Source organism: Mastomys coucha, unplaced genomic scaffold (assembly GCF_008632895.1).
Source record: "Mastomys coucha isolate ucsf_1 unplaced genomic scaffold, UCSF_Mcou_1 pScaffold14, whole genome shotgun sequence".
Lineage (NCBI taxonomy): Eukaryota > Metazoa > Chordata > Mammalia > Rodentia > Muridae > Mastomys > Mastomys coucha.
The window spans coordinates 135,598,269-135,610,382 of record NW_022196896.1 but is presented as its reverse complement, the minus strand read 5'-3'; the positions used below and the strand labels follow the sequence as shown (position 1 = coordinate 135,610,382).

General features: G+C 44.0%; 1 protein-coding gene and 1 pseudogene across 9 annotated transcripts in view; one reads left to right on the top strand and one right to left on the bottom strand.

Annotated features, from left to right (window-relative positions):
- Positions 1-4,285: 4,285 nt before the first annotated feature.
- On the bottom strand, positions 4,286-11,863 carry LOC116088891 (annotated as a pseudogene). Of its 7 annotated transcripts, none has more exons than XR_004118065.1 (3): positions 11,753-11,863; positions 9,396-9,550; positions 4,286-5,312 (listed from the first exon to the last, which is right to left on the bottom strand). The product of XR_004118065.1 is annotated as a golgin subfamily A member 7 pseudogene, transcript variant X3 (transcript). The 7 variants fall into 7 exon arrangements; XR_004118068.1 differs by lacking the exon at positions 11,753-11,863 and adding an exon at positions 11,424-11,665 and having other exon boundaries at positions 9,396-9,416; XR_004118064.1 differs by lacking the exon at positions 11,753-11,863 and adding an exon at positions 11,391-11,661.
- Positions 9,580-12,114, top strand: part of LOC116088890 (myosin regulatory light chain RLC-A) — a 10,207-nt gene continuing 7,672 nt past the window's right edge. Inside the window, exon 1 of one of the 2 annotated variants that reach the window (XM_031368715.1) lies at positions 9,580-9,706. The gene's annotated coding sequence lies outside the window, so the exon portion shown is untranslated. Of the gene's footprint in view, positions 9,707-11,832; positions 11,982-12,114 lie in introns of those variants that run through there. The other variant, XM_031368714.1, reaches the window with a different exon arrangement.

Below are 12,114 nucleotides of genomic sequence, written 5' to 3'. Positions count from 1 at the left end.
AAAAAAAAAAAGAATCCATGTTATTTCCAGCAAGGCACCAACAGGCTGGCCAGCCTGTTCTCATCTCATGGAGACACTGACTCAGAGCTCCAAAATCTCTCCACCCAGCTCACTAAGTTCCCACTGGCCAGTCACTACCCTAAGTTCCCATTGGCCAGTCACTACCACGTTAGCCCCATGCTTCCAAACTCCCACAGCCTTTTGTGGTGCACTTCTGACAAAGCCACGCTTTGCCACTGTACCTTTCTGGAACCCAGTCGAGCTGCCATGTGAAGGAAAACACCACACAAACTTAGTTCAGAATCAATGATAACTCAATTGCTGGGCACATCAACTAGAATCCTAATCTTGTAAGGTGTATTAAATCTAAATTCTCCAGTTATAAATACTGGTGGATTCACCATCTAAACCAGGAGACACTAGTACCCATATCTTGTGCTCTTGTTGTCCTTGTCCAAAAAGCCCCTATCTCTCTCCTGCCTCCTCAATTTCTCTATCCAACCTGGAAGTCCTGCCTATTCACCCAGTGATTGGTTCCTTTTTTTATTAGAGGGAGGTTACAAGAAGTCACCTGAGTACATGACTCATTCCTGGTTCCAGACAACCCCTTCTGGCAAAGTGGAATTAACATCAAAATGCAAACAGCACCAGGGCCATCCACAACGCCAGTGTATTGCATATCATGCCAGTTCTTTACAGATACTGTTTTAACTTTTTATTTTTACCAAGTCTCTGAAAGATATATTATTATCCCCAAGTATGAATGAGAAAAAAAAAAAATTAAAGTTCAGAGAGGTTTGGCAGGGCTACTTCTTTGATTCGCTAAAGTTACTGAAAGTCATAAAATTAGTAATTAAGAGTTAAGCTTTAAATCTATTTCCAGTATGCTCTTAAGGCCCACTCTGCTGACAGGTAAGGTAGCACTCTGTCTCCTCTCTCTCTCTCTCTCTCTCTCTCTCTCTCTCTCTCTCTCTCAGTCTCTCTCATTCTCTTGCTCTCTCTCTTTCTCTCTCGCTCGCTCTCTTGCTCTCCATACACACACACACCTTCCTGAGCATAGCTACTCAGCTTACAGTTCCTGTTGGCATCAGGGCATCCAAAGCCTGTGGTGACGCATGGGCGGGTCTCACAGACCTTTTGCCAGGGCAACAGCTGCCATATTCCCATTGGACTCACCTCCCACCTTTACCTGTGGCCACTACGTTAGAGCATATATATATATATATATATATATATATATATATATATATATGGAACATTCCTCCATCTCTCTCTCCCTCCCCCTCCTCTCTTTCCAAGCTACTGCCCCCTCTCTCCCTCTAAAGTAAACCTCTTACACGTGGAACTGTTTGGTCCTAGTATGGTATGTTCTGACGCGACCCTCTGTTCTAACACATCAGTAACACTTCCACAAATTAAATAAAAAAAAACTCATATTCTTGTAAACTCTACTAACATAAAGGGACTGGTGGTTGCCTGGGTTTGGGGAATGGGAGAAGTTGGAAAAATAGGAAGATCCTCTGCAAAGGTGCATGAAGGTATGATGGGTGATGTGACCATTCACAATCATGGGTGTGGCGATGGCTTTCACAAGAATATGCATGTCAAAACTTATCTCACTGTATTGTACAGTTTAACATGTTGTTAATCATGTGTTAAAAATACCTTAAAGCCATTTAAAATTTTCATACTCTCCCCAACAAAGATACAGGATTCCATTCTCAAGTTACTATGCTAATGTTTATGAATGAAATAGCTGCAGTTGGTTGCCAAACATATTGTAAGAGCTAGGTTATTCCCAGGGTTGCTCTTAAACTTGATCTTCCAGGCAGGACTTGCATTTGCCATTGTCTATGTTCAGCCTCCTGGGTATTGGGGTTCCGGGCCTGCACCACTAGATATGGATCTCAGATTCTGTATTTTGTTTTCCAGCTCAATTTCATTTTAGAAAAGATGTCTTTCATTACTTATGACACTTAGAAAAACAGGTATTGACCTTTATAGTTTCAAATTTTTACCATATCTTCTTTTTTCTTAATCCTTTTAAACGTAGTAGCATCTGGTTTGGAGGAATTTTGTTCATTTATAATGCTTTAAGGTTGTGCTGAGACTCTTTCAAGAGACATTTTATATGAGATGATTATAATATGGAATTACGGTCCTCACACTAGACCCCGAGGGTGGCCTGATCCTCCTGCCTTGACCTCAACTGCTCAGGTCACAGGCTGCACTGCCACACTGGGCTTATGGAGTGCAGTAGAGCAAACTCAGGGCTTTGTGCTTGCAATCACTCTGATAGCTGTGCTACACCCCCAGCCTCAGTCTCACGTGCTTTCACCTTGTTTAACATTCCTCGACTTAAAAATAATTAATTTTGATTAAGTCAATGGTGTGAACTTATGAAAATTTTAAAGAATTAATGATAATATTACATTGAAAAGATAAGTTTGGGGGCTGGAAAGAAGGCTGAGCAGTTAAGACCTATGGTTGCTCTTGCAGAGGACCTAGGTTCAGTTCCCAGCGCCTACCTGGTAGCTTACAGGCATCCATAACTCCAATTCCAGCAGATCCAACACTCTTCTGACCTCCAAAGGCACACGCTACACATACATACATGCAAGCAAAACACATACACATAAAGTAAACATAAAAAATATTTTTTAAAAATTGACTAAATTTTAAAAAACCAAAAATTCTTTATTCATATTGACTTTCCTGTACATTTTTAATACACTATTTGTAGTCTATTTGTAGCTCTGGTGCTCTAACTTTAATTATCAGACAGATTTAATTAAACATCCTCTCCATTTAAAAGACAAGAGCACCTCCTACTGTTTTCCTAGACTATTAGATTAAAGCTCATTGTTACATCATACACACACACACACACACACACACACACACACACACACACAAAGTGATACCTCACCTACAAGGAATTAAAATGTATGTTGTTACACCAAACTGACAGAGCTGGAGGTGGCTCAGTCAGTAGTGCTTGCCTACTGTGCATGAAGTCATTTCAATTCCCACAGTGGCATAAAACCAGTTACATGGCACATCCCTCCCTTGGGAGGGAGATACAGGGAGATGAGAAGTTCAAGGTCACAGCTATTCATGAAGTTTGAATAGCTGGTGAAGCTAAGTAGCCCCAGCCTGGGGCTACATGAGGCCATGTCTCAAATGACAAACTAATAAGAATGTAAGCCCATATTTCTCAACATTCAATGGTTTCTTTCATTTTTTTTTTTTATTTAAGAAAAGTTTACTAATGTGTTAATATTTTGGCAACATTATTGCAACAAGTTTAAAAGCCAGACAAACTACTATAGGTTTTAAAGGAACAAATGAGGATTATACAATTAAATTATTACACAGATTTAAGGGGTTTACTAAATAACTACAAGGCCCAGAAAACAAATTAAATCTGAAAGATTAAATCCAGTATTAGTACCTACAATATCTCTAAGTTCAACTTGTAACTGCTTTGTTCATTCCTTATGTTTCTTTTGTTTGTTTGTTTGTTTGTTTGTTTTTCTGGCTGTCCTGGAACTCACTCTGTAGACCAGGCTGACCTCGAACTCAGAAGTCTGCCTGCCTCTGCCTCCCAAATGCTGGGATTAAAGGCTTATGCCACCACTGCCTGACCATTCCTTATGTTTCTTACCTTCTCCCAAACACAGTGCTCTCAAATTCCTAAACAAAAGGACATAAGAAATTCCAACACTAAGAGTATAGAGATAAAGAAGGGCTGGAAAAATCAACTTTAACTTGCAAGTTACACAGAAGCCAAAGTTTACTTGAGTCAAAAGATTTCTGTGCCATGAATACAGTATGTGAGGAGGCTATTAATCAGTGTTTATAAGTAGGTTACAAATTAGCAACATACAGAATTAATTCTACCAATTTTCTCTCCTAAGTTATATTTGTAACAAAACTAGAGTTAGATGTTTAGGACACTTGCTTGTCACACACTGGGGCAGAACTGGGGCAGGCATATGTGTTTAGCACACTTGCTTGTCACACACTGGGGCAGAGCTGGGGCAGGCATATGTGTTTAGCACACTTGCTTGTCACACACTGGGGCAGAGCTGGGCAGGCATATGTGTTTAGCACACTTGCTCGTCACACACTGGGGCAGAGCTGGGGCAGGCGTATCTGATGGCTGAGTATCTGCTGACTGTGCTTACTCATCTGTGTAGTGAACAAGCAACACACACAATATCTCCCCAACATTTTGAGGTAAATCACATTAACAGAAATGCTTTCAGAGAAACAACATGAATTGCATTAAATACTGCTTTAATAATAACTGCAATACTAAAACAAGTAACATATATTATTCTCTCAAGGAGCCTCTGAAATTGAACAGCAGAAATCAGTCTTAAGATCTGAAGCACGTCAAGGCTGGTAGCTTGGGGAATCTGGGCCACGGATCAGCTGGACCACAGGCATACACACCCTCAAAGCCTGTTACTAATCTGGGGGAAGAACTGAGCTAAGTCATGACTTGTGGAATCATAAAGCCACCTAGGAAACTGACCCAAGGGATGAGGAGAACCAATGAGCCTGGTGTCAGGTAAGAAAACGACTGTCTTGGGCTGACCAACTGCCTGCTTTTTAAATGGCTTTAAATTTAAAAAATAGAATTGCTTCCTTGTATTTTCTTGGAAACAAGTCAAAAGATCACAGAGTCCTACACAACTGGGAGACACAGAGTGGATGCTGAGTGATGAGCGGTCACTCCAGGTGTGGCACTGTGGCTCTGGTAGCAGAAACAAGAGAATAACGATCTGAAAAGGAGGTAGAGATGCTCTGCAGTCAGCCAGTGGGCAGATGAAGGTCCCAGCTGGAGGTGGGATTTGTATTCTGTGGTTTATCTTCCACTGCTCACACCTCTGTCTTCATAGATGGTGATTTCAATAACTCGAAGTCCTCTCTCAATGGGGTCTGTTAGGAGGAGGCCGTGGGGAGCATATATCTTCTCATTCTGTTCTTGAATGTATTTGGAAACTTTCTTCAAGACCTTTTCATAATGAGTTTCCATGCATAAGAAGATGGTATATGCTGTTAAACAAGCCAAACAGCCTTCAAGATATGACTGGCCCTCAAGCGTCTCTGCTTCTTCAAAAAGATTATTTAGAGTTTTAACTGTTTCTTCAAACTGCTGTCTATCAATCCTGTTCTCCAGCTCCACCGGGAACTTGGTCTGGAACTGACAGCGTGTGCCACTGCTGAAGTCTCGCTGAACGAACACCTTCCCAGACACCGGCGCCTGCTGCGGCCTCATGGTGAAGACATGACCTGGCGTTCTGCAAGTGTGGGCAAGACACAGGTCAGACTGCAGGCCTAGAGCCAGCTCTCTGGCCTACCAGCCCTTTGGAGACACCCACCACCCAAAGATACCCAAGGTCTCCCCATTGCTGATCCCCTTCATTCATGGCTGTAGTTGAGGGCCTCCAGCTACCCAAGCCTAGGACCTGTGCCAACCTCCCCACCACCCCACATCCTGGTTCAGCCCTGGAAACACCCAACAGTTTCTTACATACAACAAAATCAAATGTGATCAAGCCAGTGGGGTATCTAAGGGGGTAAAAGTGCTTGCTACCAAGCCTGCTGGATGAAACTCCAGCCCTGGGACCCACATGGTAAAAAGAAGAGAACTAATTCCCACAGCTTGTCCTATCACACACACACACGCACACACACACACACACACACACACACAGAGACACACACACACACAGAGAGTCACAGAGAGAGAGAGATACATACATACATAGAGGCATATACACACATACACATAGAGAGACATACACACAGAGAGACATACAAAGAGAGTCATACACAAAGAGACATACACACACAGAGACATACACAGAAAAACATACATAAACACAGACATACACAGCAAGAGACATACACACAAACATATACACACAGGGAGACATACAGACACATACATAAACACACACAGAAATACACACTTGAGATTTTTTTAAAAAATAGAAAACATAGATTTTTAAACTGTGCTACTAATTAGCTATATGCACCCAAGTAAGTAGTCAATTACCAAATATTTGCTGGTATTCATAAGTAATTAGAGGAGTCAGGGTTGGACTTGCCCCATACTTTTTTCACTCCTATCCCTGAAAAATCAAAGACATAACTTATACTTTCTTGGCTTTTTGTATGATTATTTAGATAACCTGTGCAAACAACTGAAGTATTCTGAATCTTGGCTGATGTAAAAAAAGCAAGTGATACTGCCTTCAGGCCCCATGGGACTGTGATAAGAATTAAATGTTACATAAACGTCTGGCATATGCTGGGCATATGGTAACTTTAGCTCCTGTTCTCTTTAGACCTGACCTCAGAAAACAACTGTCTTATTATGAAGGAACAATAAATGCTGTCATTTGGTACTCACAGTACCCCCAAATAATCACTTAATACTGAGCCCCCAAATCAATAGTACAGTGTTTTCTCAATCTTAGCCCTTCAAGCAGCATCTCTGACTTCTACTGTCTACGTGCCAGTAGCAGCACTCTGATTATGAAGATGCAAGATGTCTCCTGACATTAACAAGTGTTCCTTTAGAGGCAAAGTCTGCACTCCTTACCCCTGGCTCCTGAGAACCCCAGCACTGGTGGAACATGACCTCACATTTTACCAGTACTTGGGTATGATTTTGAGAGAGGACCCCTAGGAGATAAAAAAAAAAGTTTAGACAGACCACAGGGTGAGGCCCTCATCAGTTAAGAGCCATAGGAAGAAGAGAGGAAGGCCTCTCCCAGCTATATAGGACAGGGCAAGGAGGTGGCTGCCTGTAACCAGAAAGAGGGTTTCAGTAAGAAGTCAGCCAACCAGATCCTTCATCTGGAGCTTCTCAGCCTCCACAGAGTGGAAAACACAATTCTTGTTATTTGAGCCACCTAGCCTGTGTTTTTTTTTTTTTTTTAAAATATGGCAGCCATGTGAACTATAGAGACTTTAAATAGAATAGGAAAACTTGCAAAGCATCACAGATAGGTATCAGTGATACACATCTTTTTAATTGTTATTGCTTTATTTTTGTGGGTGAGCTTGTCAGTAGACTGTCAAGGTCCAGCCTTGACATTCAGCTACCGAGGTGGAACACAGGATGGTCCAGAAGCATGACTTCTAGCAATTAACTCTGCTATTCTGATGCCAAAAGCTGATGGCTTCTGGCAATTGACTCCTGCTGAAAGCAGCAGAGGATTAGGAAAGATACTTAATCACTTGGGCTCTCTAAGGGGCCACTTGCTGGCTTGGAGAGGCTTGGAGCTCATTAACTCTTTGTGAGCCATCGAGAAAGAAAAGGATAGAGAAAGTCATGCACACACTCACACACACTCTCACACACATGCACACACTTGTCCAGGTCTGGACCACCAGTTCCACTCATTTCATATGTGCATTTGCACACTTATATACATACACATATACCTACATACATATGTATGTACATGCATTTAGATAGACAGACATATATACATAGAGACATAGTGTATGTACACACATTTCTTTCAGCCCTTTTATAGCTTCTTAGACAAAAATCTTTATAAAATTATCTCACAGATAAAATGTTACACAAAAGGGAGTTACAGAAAGATGTCCATAAGCTCAAAGCAGCATTTATTCTATAAGCTCACTATAGTTCAAAGCAAGTTTCCCATTGCTTTATCATAGTCACCTGTGGCTTCATCCTTGGACCTACCTACAATGACTGTTTTCCCTTGATTACAGATATGCCTCAAGCCTCTTTTTCTTCCTAGTGCTATTCACATGTTTGTGATACCAAACTCTTATTTGTAGCTTTTTATTCTACAGGGGGCTTAAAAATACTTGAATCAGTTCAGGAGTTCTATAAAATCATTATCAGGAATTATGAAATAATCAATTCGCCTAAACAGCATTATTACTTGACAGTACATCTTCATATTATTAATCTTCAGGAAATTTGTCCCGTAGGGTGGCCTGATGCCCGGAAATCATTAGTCTATGTAACAGTGGCAGGAAAGGCATATCAGCACCAAGAAGCAATCCTGGGGTGAAGTCTCTGGGTCCATGCCTCTCCAGACTGCACCCATCATAGCCCCGAAAAATGGTGGACCATCTCCAGATAACTCACTTGTCTGCCACAGCCTTTTCTACATGCCTTGTGCCAAAGGACAACTTGTTAAAGTTGGTTCTTTCCTTCTGCCATGTGGGTCTCAGGGATTTAACTTAGGTCATTAGATCTATGGCAGGCTGAGCCATCTTGCCAGCCCTGATATAAATTTCCTACTCTAAGTTTCAGCTAAAAGTTTGAAAGCCACTAGAAGTTGGGGAAATGGTTGATAAGCCTGTAACTCCAGCACTGATGGACAGACATGGGCAGGGAGCAGGGGATGGGGAATGGGGTGGGGGGGATATTCCGCAGGCTTGCTGGCCTAGTAGAAACAAGGAGCTTCTGCTTTAGGGAGAGACAGAGTAATAGAGGAAGACATTAGACATCTTGCTCTGGCTTCTACACATTCATGCCTGGTGTGTGCACCTGCACAATGAGTTACATGCATGATTTACAGCATACCACCACCACCACCCATCACACACCCACAATCCCACAGACAGTTTAAAAGCCACTCTTCTGTACTTAGAAAAATCTTCTTTTAAAGCTATAAGTGTCTTAGTTTGGGGCTTATTGCTGTGAAGAGTTACCATGACCAAGGCAACTCTTATAAAGGACAACATTCAATTGGCTTACACTTTAAGAGGTTCAGTCCATTGTCATCATGGTAGGAAGCATGGCAGCCTCCAGGCAGACTCTGTGCTGGAGGAGCCTAGAGTCTGGATCTGAAGGCAACCAGGAAAGACTGCCCTCTGCAGGTAGCCAAGAGGAAACTGCCATTCCACATTAGGTGGAGCCTGAGCATAGGAGACTCAAAGCTTATCCCCACATTGACAAACTTCCCCCCAAAATGGCCATACCACTCCAACTAGGCCACACCTGCTAATAGTGCCACTCCCTGTGCCACGCACATTCAAACCACCACAATAAGTGAGGGGCTGGAGAGATAGCTCAGCAGTTAAGAGTACTGGTTGCTCTTTCAGAGGTTCTGGGTTCAATTTCCAGCACCCACATATGGGATCTGATATCCTCTTCTGGTGTGTAGATGTACATGCAGTTGAATATCCATATACACAAAAGAAATAAATGAAGTTGTAAATGATCTCATTTCATCAGAAAGCCTTGTAAGGCAGGCTGGAGGGATATAGGAAAATTGGACTTCTGGTCAACCTAAGAACTTGTTCTCTGAGTTACACAGCTTGCTAAAAGAAAGATATGGGGCAGAACACAAATTGTCAAACTTGGAGTAAAAAGGACTCACTTGCTGTTTCATGAAGATTTCCTGTAGGTTACAAAAGAACAGGTACGTCAGTGTCAGAGGCTTTCAGTAGTGGGTCTAATCATTAGAATTTCATATCAGAACATTAGAATATTAAGACTCCTTTTTCCACATTGACTTGGTATATCCATGGTTACCTGTGGGAATGAATATAGGGTAAACAGAAACCAATTTCACATGAGCGGGTTCTTTGCTCCTTCAAACGATCTGACACACTTCTCTCTCTCCTTTCCTCTATTAACACCTAGAGTCAGCCCAACTGCCCTCTGGGAACATCTTCCATTAGTCCCAAGGTAGGTTTATTTGCACTTCTGTAACCTAGTCATAATTGTTCCCTGTAATTCTCCGCCCTTTCTCTTCCATCCCACACCCCAATCCTGAGGTGGTAACTGTTCATTTAAAATGGGCAAACCAGAGCCCCTGCCACAGCATTTACCAGTTTAATACCTATTGATTAACTTGGCAAAGACACATTGGCAGCTCCTAGAGAAGCAAGAGGGTACTGTTTTCCAGCTGAGGTGGAACGGAAGCTGCCCATTTCCTCATCCTAGAAAGGGGTTTTGGCGTCCTCTTTAGGACAGGGAGCTTAGGAAGGCTTAAGCTTCTAGTGTGACAGGCCACATCCTAATGGAGGAACTGCACTGCCGCATCAGAGCCCACTCCAACTATGTACTGGTCACAGCCAGGCACCAGCTGTGTCCCCAGTCTTCCCTAAAAGTCATATTGGTCCCCTTAAGTCCTTGACAAGTCAGAACCCGCTCTTAAAGACCTTGGTTTAGGGAGATGGAGATGAAATACTTAATTATTTGTTTTAGCATTCTGTATAGACTCCACCCCCACAGATACCTGGCAGCAGCCAAGTATGCTACTCCCTATGGTTACCTGGCAACAGCCAGGTAGGACTGGCTCTATAAAAAGGGCTGATTGCTCCCTTCTCTCTCTTACTCCTGCTTCTCTCCCTTGCCTCTTGCCCGTTGTTCCCCCTCTCTCCATGTGGTCATGGCCATCCCCTACTTCTCTACTCTCTCCTTCTCTCTGCCTTTCTCTCTCTCTGTTACCCTCTTAACTCCCTTCCCCATGCCCTAAATAAACTCTATACTATACCAGCATGTATCTGGTCCCTCAGGGGGAAGGGATGCCTAGGCATAGGCCCACCGAAGCACCTCCTTCCCCTACACCTCGCCAGAACATATTCTATTCTATTCTTTTCTCTTTTTTTTTTTGAGACAGGGTTTCTCTGTGTAGCCTTGGCTGTCCTGGAACTCACTCTGTAGACCAGGCTGGCCTCGAACTCAGAAATCCACCTGCCTCTGCCTCCCAAGTACAGGGACTAAAGGCGTGCGCCACCACTGCCCGGCTTCAGAACACATTCTTATAGCTCTTTCTCTTTTTATGATCACAACAATCTGTACTTTTAGTTAGCACTCGAAGTGAGGATCAAAGAAGGGAGGGAAATTTTGTTTCTGTCATCTATAGGATTAGGGCATTTTTCCCTCTCAGTATCCTTGCCTCTGAGTTAACTTTAAACCATATCACTAGTTAATCCAACGAATGCTTCTTGAAGAAAACAACTGGCCTTGGGGATATTTAACACGTAACCGTATGGTCTCCACAGAATTCTGACCTTTCTACTTTTAAATAAGAACTGTTGTTAGCAGGTGACCCACACAAGGAGACAGGGTGGGTAAATGGATCCAGCACTTAATTCCAATTACATCATTCACACTCTAACAATAGGTGGAGCAAGCCAGAGTCACCATCAGGGTAAAAGGGGACTCTGGTAGAAAGTTCCAGAGAACGTTTTTTGGAAGAGGGAGAGGAGCAATCAATATTGAGTTTATGAACTTTAAGTGGACCAAAGAGACAGTGCGGCCCTGAAACTTCAGTGTTTTCTCCCGCGTGGGAAGCGTGAGGAACTCTATAAAAAAAAAAACAAAAAAAAAAAACCTTGATACTTTTCAAGTCGCTCACACACACCCACTCGCTCTGCCCAGACCCTGAGGCGCTGACCTAGACGTTGAGTCGCCCGAGTTTCCTGCGCAGGCGCACTCCAACCGAGCGGAGGCGCCGGGCTCTGGGGGAGGAGCCACGGCCAGTCACGTGAGACCCACGGCACTTCTCGATTTCCCTAAATGGACTTACACGGGGGTCCCCGCCTCTCGCCGTGCTCTGGAATGCGGGCAAAGGAGAGCTACGGGACAGGCGCAACCATTTGCTGAAGGAGGGGGGGAGAGCAGAATCACAATTTAAAAAAGAGACTCGAGAAAGACCAGGAGTCAGTAATTAGACCGAGAGATCCTCCACACGGCCCTGTCCGCCCTAAGCTCCGCGTTGCGTACTCGCCATCGGCGCCTGCGCCGGCCATCTGCTCTGACACCTTCCCTGAGGCCCCCCTCCCGTCAGGGCTGGCCCACAGAGGCGTCGGAGAATGGCCGCTAGGCTTCCTTCCGGTTCGCGAGCGGAGGCCGGAAGTGGCCGTTCTCGGGCGGCTGGGAAGTTAGAAAGTCCGCGAGGGCGGCGGCAGAGCTTCGCAGAGACGCTCACTCTCGGTTCTCTCGGCTGAGCAGGGTGAGTGGTGCTGGCCGCGGGGCGGGTGCGGCCCGGCCGGGGAAGGTGTCCTCGCGGGGCGGCGGAGTGCGCGGGGGCTGCCGGGAGCCTCCGGGAGCCTCGGCTGGGGAGCGCACCTGGGCAGGTGTGCCTG